Source organism: Cebus imitator, unplaced genomic scaffold, assembly GCF_001604975.1.
Source record: "Cebus imitator isolate Cc_AM_T3 unplaced genomic scaffold, Cebus_imitator-1.0 Scaffold185, whole genome shotgun sequence".
Taxonomy (NCBI): Eukaryota; Metazoa; Chordata; class Mammalia; order Primates; family Cebidae; genus Cebus; species Cebus imitator.
In genome coordinates this window covers 269,275-278,784 of record NW_016107500.1, presented here as the reverse complement: position 1 = coordinate 278,784, position 9,510 = coordinate 269,275, and the positions used below count along the sequence as shown (strand labels likewise).

Here is a 9,510-nt window from a genome sequence, read left to right as displayed (position 1 = left end):
CATACGTATTTTTGTAAGTACAATGCACTCTCATATTTTCTATTCTCTTACAATGTGTTCTAATGTTATTAAAATTATCTGTCACCATTCACTAAACTGATGTCATGAGTCCCTCCCTAATAAGTCATAAACTGCGAATTTAAAAATCACTTTTGTGGTAGGATCCTGGAGGGATATGAAAGTGATGATCACAACATAACTATAATTTTTTAGTGTGATATAAAAGCTCTAAGGATGGAGGTGGGAGTTGGAAGAAGAGAGGTCCCTCGGAGCCTAGGAATAAAAGACAGGAGCGACAGGTCTGGGTAAAGCCTGGAAGAGCTTTCTAGGCTTCTGTGACAGGAGGAAGAGCCTGTGCACAGGCTTTGGGAGAGGAAGGAACTTGTTCCAGTGAAGAAACAAGAGAAAGCCATTGTGGATGGAGACAGAGGACAGCGCAGTGGTGCACAGAATGAGGCAGCAGAAGGAAGCAGCCCCAGGTGACAGGAGATTTTGAGGCCACAGCAGAGTGTGAATGTAGAGTGATGAGCTACAGAAGCAAATCATTAGGGAAGGTGTACAGAAAAGTGAGGAGGCAGCATTGAGGTGATCCAGCTGGAACTTGCATTTTTTTTGTGCAGTACCAGTCATGCTTGGGACCCTGTGCCGTGCTGTGGTGAGTGTTGCGGGGGCCTTGCTCCTAACAGCTGCACTCAGCCCCAAGCTGCTGACTTTGCCAGCTGATGGCTCACAGCTGCCCTTTTTTCTGCCTATGGCCTTCTGCAGGACAGGGACTGTCTTGTCCTGGAGACCACATACCCCTCTTCCCTTAGTAGGTTGGGCATCCAGCAGCCAATGGCCAACCACCAAGGTGTCTCAAAGGCTGTTCCCCTTGCCTGATGCAGGGTAACCGTGGTGCAATTTGTGGACCTGATTCTAGAGAATCTAACTCAAAACATGTGTGATGGGCTAAGATCAGTGGCTCATACCTGTAATCCAAGCACTTTGGGAGGCTGAGGTGGGAGGATCATTTCCCAGCAAGTTTGAGACCAGCCTGGGCAACATAGTGAGACCCCTCATCTCTGAAAAAACATAAAGCTTAGCCAGGTGTGGTGGCTACTCAAGAGGCTGAGGCAGAATGATCACTTGAGCCCAGGAGATGAAGGCTGTGGTGAGCTATGATCATGCCACTGCACTCCAGCCTGGGTGGCAGAGTGAGACCCTGTCTAAAACCCAAAGCAACAGCAACAACAACAACAACAAAAATGCATAATGCCTGATAAGGCTAGACAAGAAACTGGCCTCATGTTATGGACAGACACAATTTGGAATTTGATTAATATGTGCTTTCTTTACCTGGATTTTACATTTCAACCAGTTCTGACTTTTGAATTGTCACAGACTTAGGAAATTATTATTACTATTTCAGAAATACCAGAAATACCCTCTCTGTTTCCTAATTGTTGGGAATAAGTGTTTATTTTCCACTGTTGTGGGGAAGAATCAGCATTCTGACAAAATGTTTCTCAGCAAGGCTTTCTTTTACTTTCTGCAGGAAGGTCACTACTCACCAGCAGGCTTGCCATGAGAGTGCTCTGGAAACTGTACCCACCATCTCCATATTTATGATCAGACATTCCTGAAAAACAGAAATTGAGGTCTCTTCCAAATCTAGTAGACCCAAAGCCATATCCTTCATTACAGCCACCATAGTCATCGTAGCCTGCATACCCTCCACCACAGACGCCATGCCTCATCCTTTCAAACCCAGCTCCTCTGCCAATGCTATTATACTTTCTGCCAGCCCCCAGCCTAACATAGGGACCTGGTTGCTGCATAGCCATGAGCTTTTGAGGGGGATCATAATGGGTTCGAACTTCTGCTTGGCTACTCTTGAAGGTCTCAATGTACCTGTGTCCTAATCTTTCCTTGTGTTTTCATAAGGCCGTCTCAGTTTTCTCCTGTGAAGCAATCTGTACAAAGGCTTTCCCTGTGCTTCTCCCCTGAAAGTTCACTGGCAGTATCATCCCATTCGGCACAATTTCCAACCCTAAAAAGAACAAAACAATCTCTTCCTTGCTACAGCCAAATGGGAGTCTTATAAGCCAGACAAAGCCATCTTTGGCAGTTTGCTTCTCAGGAGACAGAAATGGGTTCTCAATGCCACAAAGAATCAACACTGAGACTATGGATCGGTCAGCAAGGCCAGTTTTACTTTCTGCAGAAACGGTGCCACTCGCTAGCAGGCTTGCCACGAGAGCACACCTGAACAAAGGAAACAGAAGTATTTATAACCTGACACAACTATTTTACTGCTGCGACCAGTTTCCATTGACCAGAGCAGGATCTCACACTCTAAGTTTACCTGATTGGCTAGCAACTTTAAATTTTCCTAAATAGGTAAAGGCAAGAAAGGTCAAAGAAGAGAGGAAGTGACTTGTGGAATGCTGAGAAAAGCAAAAGTACTTCTTAATAAGGGCAAAGGAGGAAACTATGATCTAATGCTTGCCTAAACTTTCCCAGACAGGTCAGGGTCAATATCTGAGACAGCCAAGGAAACTTTGAAGCGAAGCTTCTATTTCATTTTCTATGCTAATGTTTTCTTATTAAAGCCTCCCATCATCACCCAGAATTAGAAATTCTCTCCACCATAGGGCCTTTCACTACTTCCACCACTATCATCTCCATCATCACCACCGTCACCATCATCAGCACCACCACCTCCACCATCACCACTACCACCACCACCTTCATTACCATCACCATCTCTACCATCACTAACTTCATCACTACCACCATCACCATCATCATCATCACCACCACCTCTACCATCACCAGCACCACCTCATTACCACCACCTCTGCCATCACCACCACCACCACCATCATCACCTTTATCACCACCAGCACCACCATCACCACCCTATCACCACCACCACCTCCACCATCACCACCATCTTCATTACCACCACTACCTCCACCATCATCACTACCTCCACCACCACCTCCATCAATATCACCACCACCACCTTCATTACCACCACTACCACCACCATTACCACCACCACCATCATCATCACCACCATCACCTTCATTATCACCACTAGCACCACCATCACCAATACAACCTCCACCATTACTACCACCACCGTCACCACCACAACCTCCACTATCCCCACACCCCCACCTTCTTACCACCACTACCACCACTATCACCACCACTACCACCACTATCGCCACCACTACCTACCACCACTGTCACCACCACCACCACCTTCATCACCACCACTACCGCCACCATTATTACCACCACCATCTCTACCACAACCACCACCACCTTGCTAATTGGTCTTTATCCAACTGAAGACATGTTGATTTTTCTCTCAAGGCCTTATATTAAGAGACTTAGAGACTGACCTGTGATATGACATAATTTCAGGGCTGGATGACTAAGTCTGAGGCAGATGCTGGTGCATCAGTAAAGGTTATGTGCTCTACAGAAAGGGAGATGGTCTCACAGATGCAGAGAGTAGCAAAGACTCACAATGGCTATGACCTCGGAAAGGAAACGAATGTTGTGGTTCCTGGTTCCTGATAGGTCCCTCAAGGCTGAACCTCCTCACATATTGGGGCTTTAAAGATACAGCTATATCAAATCTGGTTGTGTTTGACCCATTTAAGAGGTGAGAATCTTCTGTTTTTGTTATTTGCAACCAATTCTTAAATGAGTAGCAATGTCAAATCAAAATAATCATAGCATGTTATAAAAATGTTGTGAAAATGTGTAAAGATATTGTTAAATTTATTTAAGATATAAGCTTATGTAGCAATATTTACATGGACATCACCATTGCTTCCTATATCAAAATCAGAAAACTCATAGAGTTAACTTAATTGAAAATATAGAATTTACATCTTCATCTATTATCTTTGAAGTAAGGGATTAAGAAAGAATAATCCTGTGATTCCCTCTCTTTACTAATTTATAGTATATTGCACGATCAACACATTTGACTCTCAAGTCAGCAAGAAATGAAAGAGATTTAAGTAATTTCATTAGTTATCTAACTCTAAATGAATGATGTATTTATCATGATTCAGGATGCTGATGCAGTGCAAACATGTTCTTACTGCAGCCAAAGCTAAATTGACTGGGGAGAAATTATGGATGATCATGAGTAAAATATTTCTTCCTTTATACTTGAAAAGGACAGATAAAAAGAAAAAACTTGCTGTAAAGGCAGCAAGATCGTCATCTTGCACTTAATAAAACTGAAAAGGTTTGACTGCTGCTTCCAGGGAAACTCAAAATGAAGAAGTTATTTGTATCTGATTTTTCTTTGGCTCTTTTCACCCTGCACCACTCAGAGGTATCTGCTACAGGGGAATGTCCAATGAGTCATCTTGATATGTTGCAGGACACAGAGGGCTTCTCTAGATTTTCATCTTAAAAAATGGTTGTTGAGAAAGAAAAGAGCGTTATTCCTGACTCTTTGATTACTTGCTCACTGGGAGTTAATATGCTTAATTTCTGCTTGACAGCTGGGCATGGATTAAGTGTGTTAAGCAGTTAATCCCTTATCTTTCAAACCTACAGATTTCCCCAGTAGAATCTCAAAGATGTGCTTACAAGTCAATGTGTATTTTGTTAGTTACTTACTGAACTGGCTTGGTTTCCTGAAGGCTGTTACCACGTGTTTTACCAGGTGACACATGTCAAAAATGACCTATTTCTCATTAATTCACAGGAAACACTTGAAGCAATACCCTGCTATGTTTAAATGGTGTGTCTATATTTGTATAAATAATGAAAATATTCTTGTTATTGCTTCTGGTGCTTGACTTAACATCAGATGCTTGCTTTATTTTTTTTGAAGATTTTAAAAATATATTATAAATAGAGCACATAGTCACTTTAGAAAATGTGGAAAGTAAAATAAAAAATTGTAAGCATAAGAAAATAAAGTCACCAATACTTCCACCATCCACAGTTTATCACTGATAAGGTTTGCTTGTGTGCTTACCTTAAACATTTGAAATAATGAGTAATTGATATTTTGATTATTTAATACTGTAGAATAATTTTCCCAATGTTTTTTGAAAATACAAGCTTGATGGATAGCTTAGCTTAAGTGCTCAATCTCATACTATACTTTTAGATACTGAATAACCCCTAAATGTGTCTGCTTTGACTGCACTTGCACAAATTTCAGCAATCATACTGATTTTCAGTATATATGTTACATGTTTCATGTGAATAAAATTCAGTGATATCTTCAAAAAGCAGAAAATGATGTCCTCTGGCCTCCTGCAGTTCCTAGGTTGCCTGCACCAAGCCAGCTCACCCATCCCCAGCACCACAAAATATCAAACCTCCTGAAATACCAATGCCTATGGAAGCCTCACCAAATGGACAGTTAAATGGCAGGATGATTAATTAAAGATTTTACTTCTCTGATGGCTGAGGTTTTCTAAATAAATTTCCTCTTTTGTTTTGTTCTAGAGTGAATTCTTTTAGTGCTTGGGACTCCACTGATTTATGTGGCTGATGTATGCATCCAACTCTGAGTCTGTATCAGGAAATACACAAAATGTATACTACATTCCTTGTATCATAAGAATAGTTTGATTTTTGTTCTTTCTAGTTTTATTATAGTAGAATTTATGCATTAGCCTTCAGCAGGAAATGACAGTGTACTTTTAAAATAACTTATGTGTTAAAAGGATTTGGGCTGAGATAATTTAGAATTAAAAAGGAATAAACATTTTGTAAATGTAATGTGCTAAAAGCCATCTTTGGATCCCAGCCTAAAAGATTCTGATTCTTATCACAGCCTTCCTCCCTTTCTTCTTTTCTTTTTCTTTCCTTCCTTCCTCTTTCTTTCCAGAGATGATAGCTTTCCATATTGCTGGTCTTGGGATGCAGGTTTATCAACTTTAAAGACAGGGTCCCATAATATAGTTGGTTTGAAATATTCAGGGCAATGACCCTGCAAGGCCAGTAAGAACTGGTCTGGGTCTTCCTTTCCCTGCAGAGGATGCGGCTGAATACATTAGAATTATAGCTTCAAGGGCGTGTGCCTGTCTGGCACATTCTCTGGATTTCTCTGATAGAATGGGGCAGGAGAGGAAGTCAGATCAACAAAACCTACTTATCAGGTCATGAGCTACTGCTAGATGCTCCATGCACCCATGAACTTATTTTATCAAACACAGCCACTTACAGATGAGGCCCAGAGAAGCTAAGACAATGCCCCAGGCCATTACAAAGGGTCAAGCAGGGTCAGGGCTGAATTCTTGTGCTTAACTCTAAGCCCAGGACCTTCCACTCTTCCATCCCTCCTCTTCAAGGTCATAGTACTCAACCCCTGCAACCTTCCATGGCCTCCTTCTTTGCCTGTTAATTCTTCTTTCCTTGAGCTCTTCCCTTGCAGCTCTCCCACTTGGGCCATGCTTCTCCGTGTGAAAGCACATTCTCTCCTTTCTGTCACCTTCTCTGTGTGAAAGCAGCTTCAGCTTTCTGTCACCTTCTCTTTCAGTCTGGCCCAGCTCTCTTGGAGTGTTTCCACTCTACGGCCATCTCTCTTTTTCTTTTTATTTCCTTTTCTTTCCTCAGAATACTACTCTTCTGAAAGTGCAAAATTAGTCCCAACAGTGTCAAAGTGTAAAAACAGTGTCATCAATAATACAATTACATTAAAAATATCCTCCATCAGACTGACACTTGAATCCTTCTTTAGGAGTCCCTGGAGGGCTCCTGATCAGAGTACACAGGCAATGCTGCAGACCTCTGAAGAGCTTTTCCGCAAAATGGGCTTTGGGGTAGGGCAAGTGACAAGAACTTCTTGGGGGAGAGAAATAAGGAAGGGAGAAAAGAGAGGAAGTACATGCACAGCTTTAAGTTTAGCTCCCCCTTGGCTTTATCTCTGCCTCACATTGGCTGCTCATTCAGGGCTTGTTTCCTCCCCGGCATTAAGGGATGACCTTCTCCCATCTCCTGATTACTGCCACCTTCCTGCATTCTTGCAAATTTTTCCTTTCTCCCTAATTGTCAGTAGTTCTATGCAAATTCTTCTCAGGAAACAAGGGTTACATATATACAACTGAAGACACAAAAATACTGGCCAGCCACATGCAGCAGTGTAGTACTATTAAGAAAGGGTATTATTCAAATATCTTGCAGAAAATCTAGCTAGTAAATATTCCCTGATGATCATGTTTCATGAAATAGAATGACTGGTGAGCTGAGTGTCGCATCTGCCTGGATAGCCTCTTGTCTCATGCAGCCATGGAGCGTCTTCCTCTCTCCCCACTGGTGGTATTCAAGAAGCATATGATGAATCATGTTCTTTCCATCATTTCAGGGCAGATATTAGTCAACAAATAACCCAATCGGAACTGAGCACTAACTACCACTGCAGGTCCAAGTTTATGAAGACCCAAGAGAAAGTTCTGACCCACAATTGGAATGATATCTTATGGGAGGCTCCATAGTTCAGAGAAAAGTGTGAATAACAAGTTTCACCTTGTTTCATCCCATTTTCGTATCACGGTAAATTCATATCTTAATAACTTTAGACATGTTCTCAAATATGTATTACCTTGATCATAAAGGGAGCAATGAAAACATGTTACTGGATTTGACACAGAAAAACAAATCTAAGTAACTGCACAATTAGTGATAGGTTACATACCAAGAGAGACATTGTTCATTTTCTAAGAAAGTGTAGCAATTTGTATTAATTAGACATGTTTTAGCTTCTCTGTTTTTCCTAAGTTAGGTTATGCAACTAAACCCACCACTCCAGGGAGATGAATTGCAATCATTTTAGTAGGGGAGTGTAGGCCAACCTTGGCGTTCTTTAAATCACTCAAAGTGAACAGGGAGTAATTATAGTGGGCTGCAAGTACGTTCAGGTAACTTACAAAATGCTGTTGAAAACTCACACTGTAGCTGTTATATAATGAGATGTACTGCTTTGTCCTTCAAACTTCAAACTAGTATCAAATTAACAAATAGCATTCTTTAAAGAAGAACATCAGGAAGATAGTTCATGCATAGTTTAGGTAAACATTATCATATGCACGTACACAAATGCAGACAAAAATAGTGGCACAATTTATGAAATGAGTAAATAAAACCACAGAGGAAATGCACCTTCCGTTCTGTGGGAGGTCTCCAATGAAATGACTATCAAAGAACTACTTGGAAGAGCTTTGAGAACAGAGTTCCTCCTATCAGGAATAAGTGGGACACTCATTTCTGTATGTAACCTCCTCTTCCAAGGAAGAGTCACTTCCAAGGACAGCCTCGGACACTCACTCTGGTTCACCATGTGTCTGTGCTTCACTGGAGGACCTGTGGCCTCATGGGCATCTGGGCAGCACTCAGGATGGGAGGGGGCAGCTCTGTGTCCCAGGAAAGGAAGAGAATAGAGGCCTTTAGAGGCTCATGTGAAGCACGTTCTACCAGTTACATCCTCTAACTGACTTGGGTTTCTGCGGCTCCCAAGAATAAAACCTCTGGAAAGAATGGGGCCCTAGCCTCAGGATTCTGAGATTCTGGAAGGTGACCATACTGAGGTGGAGAAGAGGCATGGGAAGGAAAGAAAATAAATCAAAAAACGAGAGAAATACTCTATAGGATTGGAGTTTAATGAATTGTGGTATGCATTTCCTGGAGACCTATGACTTTATTATGTGAATAACTTATACTTGAAGCCATTACTTAGTACAATTAAATTAAATCTTTATTTCCAGATGATATTTGTTGAATGAATATTTAAAGATAGGAGGTTTATTACTGAAAATTATTATGTCATTTTTGATCAATATTGATGTTTTAGCTTTGTATCTATTACTTCTTCATTTATTTTGATATCTTGAAGAAAGATCTATTTTATTTTTATTTTCACACATTGTATATTAAACTGAACATTTTATATGTTCCTAATCTGTATTTATTTTTTATTTTCTTAGAGATGGAGTCTCCCCATCTTGCCCAAGCTGGTCTCGAGCTCTTGGTCTCAAGAAATTCTCCCATCTTGGCCTCCCAAAGAGTTAGAGTTAGAGATATGAGCCACTGTGCCAGGCTCTCAGATGTTCTTAACAGTGATTTTACTATTATGTTCTACCCGTACTATAACGTGATTTCAGACCACTGTTTCCAAACAGAAGTTAAAATGTCATATTGAACTAATTTCAACACAAATATTTGTGAAACATAGGAAAAAAAACATGGTCTAAGAAATTCTGAAATGAACACATGCTCTAAAATTTAATTTTTAAATGTTTGATATTATATATACCACAGTCAAATTTGGCAATCCTTTAAATAATATATTAATGATTTTGTTGTTTTAGAATAATTTTGTCTTAGTTTATTTCTATATAAATATTCCCTCCTACAAAATACTTTTTTTTTTTCACATATGGATCTTAAGTGTGCAATGCAGTGAGGATGGAGCAATGTATACACCAATCGGGAAGGAGAAAATTTCCATTATCCCACAAGGTTCTCTTACACTCCCTT

The 9,510-nt window shown here is 40.6% G+C and overlaps 1 pseudogene; it reads right to left on the bottom strand.

Annotated features, from left to right (window-relative positions):
* Positions 1–1,505: 1,505 nt before the first annotated feature.
* LOC108316235 lies at positions 1,506–6,999 on the bottom strand (annotated as a pseudogene).
* Positions 7,000–9,510: the final 2,511 nt, after the last annotated feature.